Raw genomic sequence first — 16,909 nt, forward strand, 5'->3', positions numbered from 1 at the left:
GTCCTTCCAGTCTTCTTGGTCCAAGGGCAAGGTCAGAGATAACAGCTTGCACTCCTCCAAGGAGGGGCATGGTTTCCCTGCCTCCACCGCCTTTAAGGCTGCCTTATATCCCTTTTCCATGAAGGGAAAGGTTCTGGTAGGAGAGGCCACAAAGGAGGGAAGCTTCTTACCCAAGGCTAGCACCTTTGAGTTAGAGAATCCCCTCTCTTTCATCGAGCTCGCTAGTAACGCCTAAGCTTTATTTTGGTATAAAACTATGACCTCCTTCAGCACCGTCTCCTCCTTTGAGGCTGGCTCCTTCCTAAGACGGACATAGCAGTCCGGATAAGAATCTTTATTGGGCCAAAATTCCACTTCTTCCAGGGAAACTGCTCCCAACTTTTCTTAAATCACGATCTTCCCGGTTGTCATTGGCATGTGTTCGGTATACCTCCAAGGATTGGTATTCGAGCACAAAGGAAGATCCTTCACGCTGAGCCACTTCTGGGGCCCACGTGATGCTGCAAGTCTGCGTATCTGCAGTTTCATTGCAGCTTCCTTCTCATCATTCTTCCTTTGAATTTGTTGGATCATCTCAACAATGGAAGAAGGAGTCCTTCCCAGTTCATCTGGGATAGCAGACGATGTAGAAGGAACAGGTTCTGGGTCCGGAACTGATGTAACCGACACCTCGTCGATTTCTTCCTCTTCTACTTTAGGAGTCTTGGACAGCTCCTCCTCCTGACCATCTCCTAGAAGGTCCTTCTCAGTAGAATCCGACACCTCCGACATCTTATCGTCCAATTGGATGACTTGAAGGGCGGCCGAGACTTCAGAATCTACCGGATTCTGGGCAGTTGGTATCTCCACCTGAGGCTGAGGGATGATTGCATCAGCCGATGCTTTAGGGAAGAGGTAGGACCTCATCTTCTCATTTGGAAGGTAGGGGCCTTAGGTGTTTTTCTGAAAACCCCTCACCCAGGTTCGTAACTTTTCCCTTGACTCCGTCGACTTAGGGTTGTCAAAAGCCTCGGTAATCAGGTTAGAACATACTGTACAAACCTGAGGGTCCCAATACCGGGGATCACATCTGGAGGCTGCACATGCTGCGTGCCTCCTGCAAAGCTGATGTCCACAGAAGTTCTTGCTACGGACATTATAGAACACACTCCCGCACTTTGGATGGTCCTCCTGTAAAGAGAAGAAAAATCCATGAGTATCAAGTGAAGGCTTTTCACTTATATTAAAACATGTAGCTTATATAAAAGAAAGAAGGAAAGACACATACATGTATTTCCTGTCCAGTCAATTGCTGTAACCTCCCAAGATATTAAAACTATGGTTAATTCTATTCTAGAAAACCTAAAGTAATTTCCTAAACGTAAATTTAAGGTGTAGTTCACACCTTGAAAAAAAGTTTTAATATACGGTATAGAATGAATACAGAAAGAACTCACTTTCTATATATTGTACGGTCTCAACAAAAGGCTGTACAAGATAACATTATGTATGTTGAAGAACTTTATTGTTATCACAAACTCTGTACTATAGTTTTACTAATGCAGTCTGTACTACACTACAAATATAATAACTACTGTATATCGCCTGATGTTCTGCCGGCCGGCATCTACCCCTGTATAGTTGGAAGATATACTACCTTTAACTAATAGGCAGCAGGCCACTGTTTCGCAAGTGTGTGCCGGCCGGCAATCATTGCCGGCCGACAGCTGAAAACACTAATAACCGGCTGCCGGCCGCTAATCGTAGTGGCCAGCAGATTTCGGGATGTGTTTCCACTGCCGGCAGGCAAAGGTAGCAATACCCATGCCCGCTGGCAGTAGCTTAGAACCAGAGAACCTCCGCCTGCCCGGCTGTTGGCTGTTAAGCCGGCAGCCAGGCTACGGGTACAACACAATAGTCAGAGAAACAGAATGGATGTAAGGTTATAAGGCGGCATTGTCATATGACCTTCCATCCAGAAAGAGAGAACTTATGAAAGGAGAGAATGATGCATTCAGGCTTCCAAAAAATCCATAGCCTGCCGGACTCTACCGGCGCACATGGAAGGGACACCAAGGGAGGTCTGGGGTTCACTCTGTAAAGAACAAGGGGTCTCTGCCGGCCGACACGTAATTGCCAGCCGGCAGAGAGCTGAGCCGGTCCTCCATCCTAACCTACAATAGGTACGGAAGTAGAGACTATTGGAAGAAAGAGTCCTTCCCAGTTCATCTGGGATAGCAGACGATGTAGAGGGAACAGGTTCTGGTTCCGGAACTGATGTAACCGACACCTCGTCGATTTCTTCCTCTTCTACTTTAAGAGTCTGGGACAGCTCCTCCTCCTGACCTTCTCCTAGAAGGTCCTTCTCAGTAAAATCCGACACCTCCGACATCTTATCGTGCCAATGACAACCGGGAAGATTCCCCTCTCTTTCACTGAGCTCGCTAGTAACGCCTAAGCTTTACTATGGTATAAAACTATGACCTCCTTTGTGGCCTCTCCTACCAGAGCCTTTCCCTTCATGGAAAAGGGATATAAGACAGCCTTAAAGGCGGTGGAGGCAGGGAAACCATGCCCCTCCTTGGAGGAGTGTAAGCTGTTATCTCTGACCTTGCCCTTGGACCAAGAAGACTGGAAGGACGTACACCTTACGTTCTCAGTCGGGAAGCTGGAAGCTGATATCACCGACTGTCAGTTTAGTGAGGAACTTCCAAAACTTGCATAGAGAGCAAGAGCCAAAGGAAAGACTTGCTGCATCGATGTCGTTGCAAACGACATTAGAAAAAATGGACGAGTTGGGGGAGGGATAAGGGTCCTATAAACTTCGTTCTAGCAAGAGACACATTCAGCAGTTAGGGAAGCTCATCCTAACCTAGAGTTGTCTATTAGGGAGGAAGACTGGCAATACTTGCTATCCTCCTTCTAACCAGAACAAAGTTAGGTGAAGTTATTTCGCCGGGCAACGGAGAAAACTCATTCTTCAGCCCGGGAAAAACAACACAGGACAGTCAGCTAGACCACTATAGGAAGGAATCATCTCGTACAGAATCCTTCAGATGAGGACTAGGGAAGCAAAGCTTCGTGTATCCGCCCCTAACCTAGCAAAGGAAACTCATTCTCTATGCTAGGAAGAAGCAGACCACAGACTAGAAGATCTGATGTTCTGCCCTAACCCCAAAAAACAGTCACTCTGGTTATCAGGTCAGGACAGACATATCGTAGTATAGTTATACCTGAATTATTATACAGATAGAGCCGCTAGGATTAAGCCTAAGGCTTACTCAGAGGGAGAGAGCGATTGAACTTAGCCTTCGGAGGAGAAATGAACAATCGGGGATGTGCGAAAGTATACTACTGTAGCTAGGTTACTAGCCTAGGTGCAGTGAGAATCGATTACCTAATTCACCGAAACTCTCTCGTATACAGTCTTGGAAAGAACATTCAATAATATCTTAAACGTATAAAATATTTGCCTATAGCTTCAATAATATAACACTTGTAAAAACTTACATCATGCATGAAAGTACTAGGGCCAGACGCCTAGGATACTAAGCTTCAAGAAGGGCAAGATCGGTTACCTATATCGCGGAACTAAAAACTAACGGCATCATATAAGTATTCCTAAAGGAGCTAAATAACTACATTATTAAAGCATAACAAACTGGGAACATTGCTCTAGCTAACTAAATGACCCATATATAGCGAGCGATAGCATCCAGGATGCCTCCGGTAGGCAACAGCTCTTGTTTACGTTAATATCACTTTTGATTTAATTCAAAACGACCAGAGCTTACATTTATGCACAGTAAAGATAATACTCAACTTTCCAGAGGCAGAAGAGGCCGGAGATGTTATCAAAATGTTGAATTAAATCCAAAATAATGAGAGAACATAAGGGAAAACACCGAGTAGTAGAGCTACACGAAAAGGAATAAAGAGAACGCTACCGCCTTCATCAAATATCACTGGAAACGGAATAGACGAGATGCCTTATGAGCAGCTCTCTTTTCATTCTCGTTTCAGATTCTTGTCACTGTAACCCCTCGAAGCGTTAATACTGTTCGGGGTGAAGATAGCTATGTGACATGTCAAGAATACGTCCTCTGATATTATGCTATATCCCTGTGAGACTATTTAGGGATATTCGCTCCAGTACTTAGAATTCTGGATACCTTAAGGTAAAATTCTCCGGGATTATCACTGTAGTCAAATATCCCCTAGGAAGCTACCTATTAGGAACTTCCATCAGGACGACATGGCCTGAACCCAATATATATATATATATATATATATATATATATATATATATATATATATATATATATATATATATATATATATATATATATATATATATATATAAAGGAAGTTTATATTAACAGCAAAACACATGTTGATATACTGTTCTATAATTTATAAAATTAATTGTTTCTGAGTTTCAAACAAATAATGCTCTTACTAACATAAGTTACCTTGTGTTGAAGTATCTCAAATATTGTAAAGCAACAAATACTAAGATGGAATATGTGATGATAAGAATCTATTGAGCTAAATTATGCCCTCTGAAAATAAACACGAAACTATTCATTATTGTTGCGATTTCATGGAGAAATTTACTATTGAATATTGACGTCAATGCTTAATTAAATTGAATTGCACGAGTATCTGCTCTTTAACATTGTTAGCCTATTACACTTGATATGACTGAGGGTAAGGGGAAGGTATTAAATTAAATTTTTGGACCAAATTAAAAATTTAATTGTTTAATTTCACTCCTAAAGTTCACGGAAACCTAACGATTCAGGCTATGCCTCTCTGATCGTCACGGAGTTGAAGGGGAAAAAAATACATTAGTCTGAATATATTGCAAAATATCACAGAGGGAATATACACACGACATCATGATAAGGAATACAGCATTCTGAATCAATTTCACAAGGAATATGCAATGGACATCTTGATGAAGAAAACAGTAATCCGAATTTATTGCAGAAAAAAATAAAAACATCCCTCAAGGATTATAAAAATGACCTCTGGATGGAGGAATTTCAAATTAAAGGGTAATATACAGATTTTTCTGACCTTTTTTTAATTATTGTCTTTGGCGACCTCCCTGTCAAGGAGCAAAGATCCTCTTCCGGAAAAAGGGAGGAAAAAGTATGAGTAAGAAAATACCTTATGTCGGACCGACTGGGAAAGGAGCTGCCCTTGCTGCTTATCCAGAATCAGCTTGGTCGTCTTATCATCATCGTCATCATTATCATCATCATCTCCATTGTCTGTCCAGTATCCAGGATTCCCTGGAAAATCTACTTCTCTTACGGACTGATTGAATATAAAGAACCCATGTTACACCGATGATATAACAATTTACTAAACAGGCAAAGGTTTTTTTTTATTCATTTTCATTAGAAAAATTGAGATGTATAATCAAAGTCAGTTAATATTGGAATCTAAATATGATAAATATTTTAGGTAATTGACAAAGATCCGTACTTAAAATTTGAAACTAATTTCCTGGATGTATTGAAATCCAACGAGGTTTAAACCTTTATTAATTACGATGAATGCAAGATAATGTCATCATTAGAATGTTTTTTTTCTTATTACGTGCATGTTTCATATAAAGTCATTATTCTTCAAATAGTATAAGGTGACTTCATCACAAAGAATGCAAAAAAAAAAAAAAAAAATCCTTTGCACATATAAATTATATAGTAAAAGAGAATGTATCGAGAAATTCCACTACGCAGTCATGCAGTCGGATATATATTCCAAGGAAGCTGACATGGAGAAAATGAAACAAATGAAAACAAGGGTTTTTGACCAAAGGAAATAAAATTCCTTCAAGCAATGGACTGGACAACATACATCCAAAATGAAAAAGAACCACTCTATTTGGTAAAACATACACTGGTATTCATTATTTACTCCCCTGTTTCCCAATTGGACCGTGTAAAATTAGGCTACACTTGCAGTTGACATTCAGTATGACAGTATATAGCAAAATTAGGAAGTTATTATGTCACAGACATGCCAGAAATGGAAGCCTTTGCCCACTTAAAGATAAAAAAAGAAAAGATAGAAAATAAAATGAACTCTGCTGCCACGCATCCGGTTATATATTCCCGGGATGCGGACATGGGGGAAATGAAACACATGGAAAACAAGGTTTCAGACAAAGGAAATAGAGTAAATTCTCATCCTGGATGTAACAAAGGGCATCCACAATGAACAGAGACCAATATATAAAGTAAAGGACATGCTAGTATATATATATATATATATATATATATATATATATATATATATATATATATATATATATATATATATATATATATATATATACTGTATACACACACACACTTATATATATATATATATATATATATATATATATATATATATATATATATATATATATATATATATATATATATATATATATATATATATATTTATATATATATATATATATATATATATATATATATATATATATATATATATATATATATATATATATATATATCTGTGTGTGTGTTTGTATTCTCTCTCTCTCTCTCTCTCTCTCTTTCTCTCTCTCTCTCTCTCTCTCTCTCTCTCCCTCTCTCTCTTTGAGAAAACCTCCTTGTTATCAGCATTTCACCATTAGCCAGCAGGGACTATCACTGGTCCCCTCTTACCTCCCCCCCAGGCACCTACCCTGGGAGTACCCCCCTGTAGAAGGTCTCATGGTTGGTAGCGTCTAACCTCCCCCCCAGGCACCTACCCTGGGAGTACCCCCCGGTAGAAGGTCTCACGGCGTCTAACCTCCCCCCCAGGCGCCTACCCTGGGAGTACCCCCCGGTAGAAGGTCCCACGGTATTTGCGTCCAGGCGCTACCAACCGTGAGACCTTCTACCGGAGGGGTACTCCCAGGGTAGGTGCCTGGGGGGGAGGTTAGAGGGGACTAGTGATAGTCCCTGCTGGCTAATGGTCGCCCGAGGAGGACGATGGAAATCGTCTCTGTGGAGACCTAAAACCCGCAACTTTAACTTTTTAACATCTAATACCTAACCCACGTTATGAAGTCTAGTAGCCACCCTCATAAGATCTATGAATTACTGTCTTTTCTCTGATCCTAATTTCTCCGGCATTGTTGCCAATCTTTCACCAAGTCTAGAAATCAGGAGAGAAAACCTTAAACAAGATATCTATTTATCCAGGGGATTCACTCATGCAAGTTACGTGATTAGAGTTTATGCTAATATCCAACTTGATGATAAGGTTATTCGCGAATACATTTTACCTAGATTATTATTATTATTATTACTTTTAATTTTTCGTGGTAGGAGATCCTCTTTTAGGCAGGTTTAGTTAAAAGTAATGGCTGCATCGGCGGAGTTTGTTTTATTATCCAATTTTTCAATTTTCCGGATAATTCTCTTCTCTAGAACTCTACAATAAGCCAGCAGACTTGAAAAATTCATCAGTCAGGTGAATGACAAAACCGGGAAGACTTTTCAAGTATATTCTCACAAAATACAAGTAAAACTTTTGGTACAAACTAGTAAAAACTACGACGCGTTTCGAGGATAAGTCCTTCCTCGTCTTCAGGTAGAGAGTGAGGTGGATGCTGCAGTTGGGTGATATATATACCCAGGATTAGGATTACAAGTGAAAGGGCTCGAATTTTCATTGGTTTTCATTGGTTGATAGGAAAATTATCCGGAAAATAGAAAAATTGGATAAGAAAATAAACTCTGCCGATGCAGCCATTATTATTATTATTATTATTATTATTATTATTATTATTATTATTATTATTATTATTATTATTATTATTATTATTATCTCTACTACAGCCATAGCGGGAAAAGCAGGATGCTAAAAGTCGAAGGGCTTGAACAGGGATGAAATAACTCAATGGGGAAAAGAATTAAGGGCTAAAAAGACATGTTTTATAGAACTTCTTAATATATTGTTCGATAAATATGTAAAAGACTTAACTGTTTTCGTATGAGAGTGCTATTGGAAATAGTTGAGGGTACACTCAGGCACACTGGTTTATCTTATTTCTCTTACTCCTGTTTGTTAAAGTTTTTATACATTATATAGGAGATATATATTTCTCCTGGTTACCTTTCCTTAATGGGCTGTTTTTCCTATTGGAGCCCCTGGGCTTTTAACATCCTGCTTTTCCATCAAGGGCTGTGGCTTAGCAAGTAATAATAATAATAATAATAATAATAATAATAATAATAATAATGAAATTATTTAAGCAGTTAAAGTAAGTATCGCTTTCATTCTGTTGTTTTCCTTTTTCTGAAAAAATGCTTTTCTGCCTGATGCAACGTTCTGCGGCCAAACAAAAGAATTGTGAAACCAAAATGACATCCTGATTGACATTGATAAGTACTATGGTTTCTGCTAGTTTAGAGCGAAATTGCTCTGCATGCTTCAAACAGTAATATCAACACCGCTTTTATTCGCCTCTTATCTGATATATGTAATTGTTTTAAGCGTTCTTGTAGAAAAGCAATAAGTATTATCATCATAACTATTGATCAGCTCTTTATGAAATGATCCAGCCAACTTGTTAGTTTTTGTTCTTCAATCATGTAATTAGTGAAGGATTTTGAGACTTCGTAGGTGAAAATTCCCCCTTTATCTTAAGTTATACCCTATGAGGTATTAAACCTTTTGGGTTACACCAGCACCTTTTATGTCAAATAATGGGCTCTGTGTAACCTGCTATGGATAAAATAAACGTTCACTCCATATCAAAAAACATTTATTTCGTAGTAATATATATATATATATATATATATATATATATATATATATATATATATATATATATATATATATATATATATATATATATATATATATATATATATATAAATATATATATATATATACCCCCTCAGTTAATTCACTTAATTAAGCGCAATGTGAACTATGCTGGCTCACCACATTAAATTAACACTAGTTAATTTGTTATTGGTTTTGGCACCACCGTCGCTCGCTTCACTCCCAAGTTAACGTTACAGTATGCCTATATTAATGTATTCTGGCAAGTGTTACATATTATGCAAGAGATTTTGATGTTATTTGAAATATCTAATTAATCATTTATTCCAATTAGTCTTTGCTACCCCTTGCCTCGTAACAAAAAAAAAAAGGTAAAATTTCCTTAATTGATGTCTAAAATTCTGAAGATAAATTAAAAGAAAGATAAGGTGACACTTTAAAAAAAAAAAAAAAAACTCAAATGTGAATATATTTGATCTTAGAAAATATAAAGAAACTATATTTATCCCATTAATACCTTCCTAAGACTAATTGCCATCCTTGATAAGATAAGTTTGTGAAGATATGCGACCTCACTTTGAAAAGATATGCCTCTATTCTCATCACAAACTTGTCCCCGTAGTTTTCTTTTTTCAAATCCAGAAAATAACACAAGCAACGTAAATCTAGTATCATCTTCCAATTTCTAAAGACGAAAAGTCTTAGTAATTGTGGCTTCCGACAACACACCAGGATACTTTTCCTGCAGAAAGTTTCCTTGTTCACAATATTGATGTCGCTAACGAACACATCAAGGGTAATTAATTTTATGAGAGAGAGAGAGAGAGAGAGAGAGAGAGAGAGAGAGAGAGAGAGAGAGAGAGAGAGAGATTAAAATAACAATGAAAAAGTAAGGTATATATATATATATATATATATATATATATATATATATATATATATATATATATATATATATATATATATATATATATATATATATATATATATATATATATATATATATATATATATATATATTTGTATCGATGTATGTCTGCAAAAGAAATCCATGTTTGAATCCATACATTGCAGGAGAAGTTAAATGTAATAGATAAACAATAAAATTGTTGTCGTGCACAGCTTACAAATCATTTCTTCTTCCTTTCACACTATTAGTGCCAATGTATAGTGGGCTCAGCCTCTTACGTCAAAATTCTTCACCTGTTCCAACTGCTTGCTTGCGTTTTACTTTATCCCAGGCAACCTCTATCCTTACTCACCACATCCATCCTTCTGATCTGCTGACGACCCAACTCCTCCTGACGTTTTCTTAACACTGCTGATTGGTTTCATTTCCTAATTCTCTATTACATGCCCAGAGTATGTCAGATGAGTTTCCATTTTTCTATATTACAAATTACATATACCACCTTTTCTTCTTATATTTTGACTGTCCCGCTTTTCCAGTGGTGATATTCCAGCATTCCATCCTCGTCTCCGTTCCTTCCAACAGCCCCAACTCTTTCTTCTTAAGGTTTCTAGCTTCTACCCTACGTAATAGTACCGACCTCATAACAGTGTAATAGGTCTTCACTTTGTGTCTAATGGCATTTTATTGTCTAAAGAAACCCGAGTCAGCTCTTTCCCCTTTTTTCTATGCTTCTTTCATTCTTTGACTCGTTGTTTCCTTAGTCCTTCCTTCGTGTACTACAATAGGCCACAAGTAGTTAAACCGTTTTTTTTTCTCTCTCTCTATTTGTATGTTTATTTCTTTTATCCTTTTCTACTACTTATCAACAGCTGAGGCTACCAAATTATTGCATTCAATCCTTACCTTTTTATGAATATTGTCCATGCTGAACACATTTCTTGCCTTTTCCTTCTTCTTTGCCCACTATAATGACTAAAACATCAGTAAACATCAGTTCCCTCCACCACAATCTTCTTCGTTGTTCCTTAATTCTGATGAAAAGGTGTCTGTAATGACAAGGAACACGAATGGACTCAAATCCTTTAAGGTAAAGGGGCATTAAGAGTGAAAATATCAATGTCTCCTGTGCTGTCCTAACACTATATTCCTAGAAAGTTAGTTGTTACTAGAGGTATAAAAAGTGTATAATGATAAGAATAAACACAATGAAATATCTCTTTCATGATTTTTAAGAAAATGAGAGTTTTCTTTTCATATATGTAGACTAATGATATTGGCTTCTGGATACTCGCATGCACATGTACGTGTTCATGCTTCTCTCTGTACATAGGATTATATATTTATGTTACAGCAAACACATATTGATATAATTTTCAATAATGCCAACAATTAATTGTCTCAGTGTTCCAAACCGATATATAAAGTATCGCAAACGCTTTAAATCCAGGAATACTAAGATCGAGTAAGTTTTGATAGGAATCTATTGAGGTAGATTATGGCTTTCTGACAACAACACAAACCTACGGATCATTGTTGCAATTGACTGAGAAATTTTGAATAAAACAGTGACGTGAATGCTTTATAGAATTGAATTCCACGAGAGTCTGTTCGCCAACAATATCAGCCTAAGAAACTGAATAAGAGTGAATATAATGGAAGATACTCAAATTGATTATGTGGGCAGAATTAATAGTTCAATTGTGTTGGTTTCACCCTTAAAGTTTACGGAAACATAACGATCTAGACAAGTCCTCTTTGTTCATCACAGAATTGAATGAAAAGCATCTTCAAGAATATAGGATTCTTGATCTATTGCAAAATATCCCACAGGGAATATAGTAAAAAATATCGTGATAAGGAATAAAATATTCTTAATTTATTACAAAGTGTCGCATAAGGAATATACAAAGAACATTGTAACAAATGACACAATATTCTGAATCTACTGAAAAAAAAAAAAAATCCCTCAAATAATATAGAAATGACATCATGATAGAGGTATTTAAAGTAAAAGGGACGTGCAGAGATTCATTGCTGACACTCCTTTCCATTATATAAATCGGCTCTCTTCTTGTCAAGGAGCCGACTTTCTTTTAAGAAAAGGCAGTGAAAAAGTATAGGAAAGAGAATAATTTATGTAGGATCGACTGGTAAAAGGAAAATTTGACAGGACCTACCCTGACTGCATATCTAGTCGCTGCTTTGTCCTCTTATCATACTCGTCGTCACCATCATCAGCATAATCTCCACTGTCTATCCAGGATTCCCTGAAAAAATCTTCTTCTCTTATGGTGCTGATTGTCTGCATAGATCCCAGGTTACACCAATCATGTAGCCATCTACAATGTCAGGGTGCCAGTTAACTCCTAATCAATCAATCAATCAATAAATAAATCTACAATACAGATGGAGGTGCTTTTATACATTCTTCATTAGACAAACAGAGATGTATAATAGATAATAGACATCATTCGAATCTGACTGTAATTAAATTTTAAATCATTGACAAAGACCCTTACTCTAAATTCGATATCATTTTCATGAGTCTATTAAACTAAAGTGAGATCACACATCTTTCTAAAATTTATGAAAACAAGTTAAAGTCAGCATTGGAATGTTTTTCGTTTTTTTATTTTTTTCATTTCTGGCATGTGTCATTTGAAGTGACTATCCTTCAAAACCTATACTGCAACCTCATCACCGAAATGGCTAAAATGAAGCCTTTGTCATGTAAAAAAAAAAAAAAAAAAAATAAATAAAATAAACATAGTCAACTACGTTGCCATCTTTTGGATAGCTATTCCTGGGAGGCTGACATGGATAAAAAAAAAATGACAACGAAGGTTTTTGACGAAGGAAATAGAATCCATTCACGCCCAGGACATGACAACACGCATCCCAGTTGGATGATCCGATGTGAACAATAACAACTGTTTTTGGTAAAATATATAACGGTATGAACTACTATCTCTCTCTCTCTCTCTCTCTCTCTCTCTCTCTCTCTCTCTCTCTCTCTCTCTCTCTCTCTCTCTCTCTCTCTCAGAAAACCTCTTCGAAATTAACATTTCATCTCACATCAAATACCTAACCCACATAATGCAATCTAACAGCCACCCTCATCAGATCTATAAATTACTGTCTTTTTACCGACCGTAATTTCTCCAGCATTATTGCTACTCTTTCACCAAAGCTTAGAAATCGAAAGAGTAAGGGTTATACCAATTATATATTTACAAGAAGGATTCTACCTCACGCTAGTTACAATACTGAAGTTCAAGGTAAACCATAAATTGACGATAAGTTTATTTGTAATTACATTTATTATTATTATTATTATTATTATTATTATTATTATTATTATTATTATTATTATTATTATTATTATTATTATTATTATTATTATTATTAGTTAAGCTGCAATCCTAGTTTGAAAAGCAGGATGCTATAATCCAAACGGCTCCAACAAGGAAAAAATAGCTCAGTGGGGAAAGGAAATACAGGAATAAATAAACGGAAAAAAAATTCATAGACCATTAAAATACATTGTTCGAGGAATATTTAAAATATCAATTCGTTTTCGTATCAGAATGCTAATAGAAATAGCATATTATTATGACATGATAAAACTCGGCAGATATTAATATTTACATGAGGATTAGTAAATATAGGATGTAAGTTCCTGTCCAACTAATTAAGATGAAATGCAGCATGTGAAGGTCAGACTATAGAACACTATTCAAAAAAGGTAGATTAAGAGAATTAAAACACTTCTGCAGTTTAGACTGATCTCTGAGAATCTTAAGACTTTCTGAATAAGTCATTTTTTTTTTTGTGCAATCAAAGAAGAGATAGACCTATTATGTTTCTCAAAGTTTTAAAAGAGGCATATAGAGTTAAAGAAACATTATCAATTCTGATATCAGGATTTTGAGGATCCAGTGTCCTTGTCTTACTTAGAGTCATACTTTGAGTTTTCTTAAGGTTCAACTTTATGTCCCATGATTTGCACCTTGCACTACTTTCAGCTAGATCTTTTTTGTGGGACTCAATATCCCCAGCTCTACATTCTGGAAATGGAATTGATGCATAGAGAGTAGCATCATCTGCATATGAAACGAGTTTATTTTCTAGGCCAGACCACACGCCATGTGTATATAGTATGAAAACTAATGGGTCAAGAACACTCCTTTGACGAACACCAGCTATCATATTCTTATACTTACTATGGGGCCCATCAAAAACAATTCTTTGCCATCTATTGCATGGAAATTCAATAACGATGCTAAAAAAGACCCACCCACTCCCAATTGTTTGAGTTTAAGAATAACTCCTCATGATTAATACGGTCAAAGGCAGCACTGAAATCAAGGCCACTCATACAACCTTCCTGACCACAGTCAAGGGATTTCAGTACAGCATTAGAAATTGTGAGAAGGGTATCATAAGCTCAAAGGCCTTTACAGAAGCCAAATGGCAAAATAGGAGCAGATGATTGCGTTCTGAAAACCATTTAAACGTTTAGCTAATTAAACTTTCTAAAACTTCAGGTACTATGGGAGTAATGGAAGTTGAGCGATATTCAGTTAGACTTGAGGTACCATAAACACATTTACATGATAATGTAACAACAATTCTCTAACAAGTGATGAAAGCTCCTCTTCTTGGTAAGTTGTGCAAAGCTTTTGAGTCAAGATATCTGAAAAAGAGGGAAAAATGCTTTTTGGGTTTACACGTGCACAAACATTAAGAACTATGAAGAGAGCTTTAATTTCATAGGATCGAAAACCTAATCTAGTTACTTTAGCCTAAAAAAAAAAAAAAAAAAAAAAAAAAAAAAAAAAAAAAAAAAAAAAAAAAAAAAAAAAAATGAGGGAGATCAAGTTTCTCATAACTCTACTTACTGTCAAACTCATCAGGCAAAAAGGTTGCCTTTTTCTTCGGACAGTAAGTGAGAGAGCCATCTGGTTTTATTTAAGGTGGAATTGTTGCGTCTACACCAAGGAGTGCGTATTTAAGGGTACCCAAAAACTCATTGAAATATTTGCAAAGCACTGGTGTTTAAATGTACATCGAATAAATCTGTATTTCTTGGGCAAGACAACCCAAATATATCAAGTGTTTTTTATTTTTATTTTTTACTATTACCCATAAATCAAATAAAACCTTCTAAACGACCATGAATCCTAATGATACAGTAGCTATCAGACCACACGCCTTCTATTAAACTTCACCTTACTTGATGATGGAAAATGTCTAAAATGATGAGGGGAGCTCCCACCAGTTCCCTTTAACCAGCTTAATAGTACTAATAACCTTCATAAGTGTCTTCATCCAGACTGTAGCCGCAACTCCATTGAGGGTTATGCTATCAGGGTTTGGGAAGTTAGATGTGTTTCTTCAGTATCCCAATTAAAAAAATTCAAACATGAACTGGTAAATGAAAATAAAACGAACCTAACCTCTCTCTCTCTCTCTCTCTCTCTCTCTCTCTCTCTCTCTCTCTCTCTCTCTCTCTTCGTAAGTGACGACTTTTAACAAAAAAATCAGTGAGGAACTACTCCTAGAGCTTCACGGATATCCAAAAGATATTCACAGGGTTTGATGGTTGTTATATGAACTACATTCATTCCAATTTTCGTATTGATACCTTCCTATATATATAATACTATGATTTTGAAAGTTATTCTTAATTTAGATACTCTTAAATGTGCTCTTCTATTTAAATACTATCATTACGTGTAGTTTTCATTTTTTCTATGATATTCCAAAATATTAACGAAATGGTAAACAAAGTAAGATATTCATCTTCTTGTTAAACTGAATCAATAAGCAATATTGTGATTGTAGACACTCTTGTCTAGCACAAGGACATCCAGAAATATATTTAGACTTCGACATGTAGCAATTAAAAGAAAATAGTTCACATTGCTATTCATTAAGAGAGAAGGGAGACTCTGAAAAATTTAAGAAGCTATTTTGGTGAAGATATTGTTAGTGGTCACCAGCTCCTCATTGCCACAATGAAATTGAAACATAAAGCACCCAATAGAAAGTTAGATAAAATACCTAGGTTTTATACAACTAAGCATCTAAAAGAAGATCAGAGAGTAACATTTGCAATTCAATGTAGAAATCGATATACAGTCTTAAAAACTCTAAAAGACGAAAAGAAGACATTTAATGAAGAATGGTATGCTATTTAAAATATATATCAGTCAGTTGGTAGTGAAGTTTATTTAAATTAATCTTCAAAACATTTCTAGGAAGTAATGATAATTACAATGTACAGCATGCTAACTATTTCAGTATTGATAGTGAGGTCAAATGAAAAGTCACAACTAACTAGAGATAATACTTAGATAATAAAGGAGACGAGGCAGACAAACCTATGAATTCAGTATTGGCTACCGTGTAAGAATCACTCATATAATAATTAATGAAATATCTACTAGAGCAAAGAAGAAGACGTATATGCCCATCAGAAAGAGATATGGGTCTGTTATTACAGCAGAAGAGGAATAAAAGCAACGTTGGATGGAGCAGTCTAGTGAGGTTATAAATAGGAGATAATAAGGGAATATTTTTAATGATATACCAGATTTTTTAGGATGGTGGATGTCCGCGGCTGTGGACGTGTGTGTTAAAGCTCTGTATCAAAACTGTCTTAAAGCGGGAATCATTGTGTATCTCGTTGTTAATCCTATGAAAATAACTTTTGTGGGTGTTTACTAGTGTTGATAATAGTGAAATTGAGTGTCAAAAGTCAGTGGTTTCTTTTGTATGTGAGGTCTGTGACGAAACGCCTGACCCAGCATTTTTGAGTTGGGGTGGGGCTACTTGAAAAGTCATTGAGAAATTATTCAATAGACCCATCTTAAGAAAACGAAAAGAAAAATTTATTCCCCGTGCAAGATCTTGATCAATTTATGACCGAAATTGACACGGTACTCCAAGAGAAATAGGGAAAGAAAATGGCAGCAGCTAACATGCAAATGAACATCGCTGATGACGAATATGATGACGGATGCAATGAGAGCCGGTGTGGATATTGTGAGAACTTTGTTGAAGTTGGGATATAATGTGATGAATGCCGCAGATGGTACTACAATGAAGTAGCTTGCTCAAATCAAGAAAATGTCACAAGTGTGATTTTTGAAAGCAGGAATATCGTTTATAAATGTTCAAGATGTGTTGATATTGCAAATCCCAATGGTT

This window comes from Palaemon carinicauda, chromosome 5, assembly GCF_036898095.1.
Source record: "Palaemon carinicauda isolate YSFRI2023 chromosome 5, ASM3689809v2, whole genome shotgun sequence".
Lineage (NCBI taxonomy): Eukaryota > Metazoa > Arthropoda > Malacostraca > Decapoda > Palaemonidae > Palaemon > Palaemon carinicauda.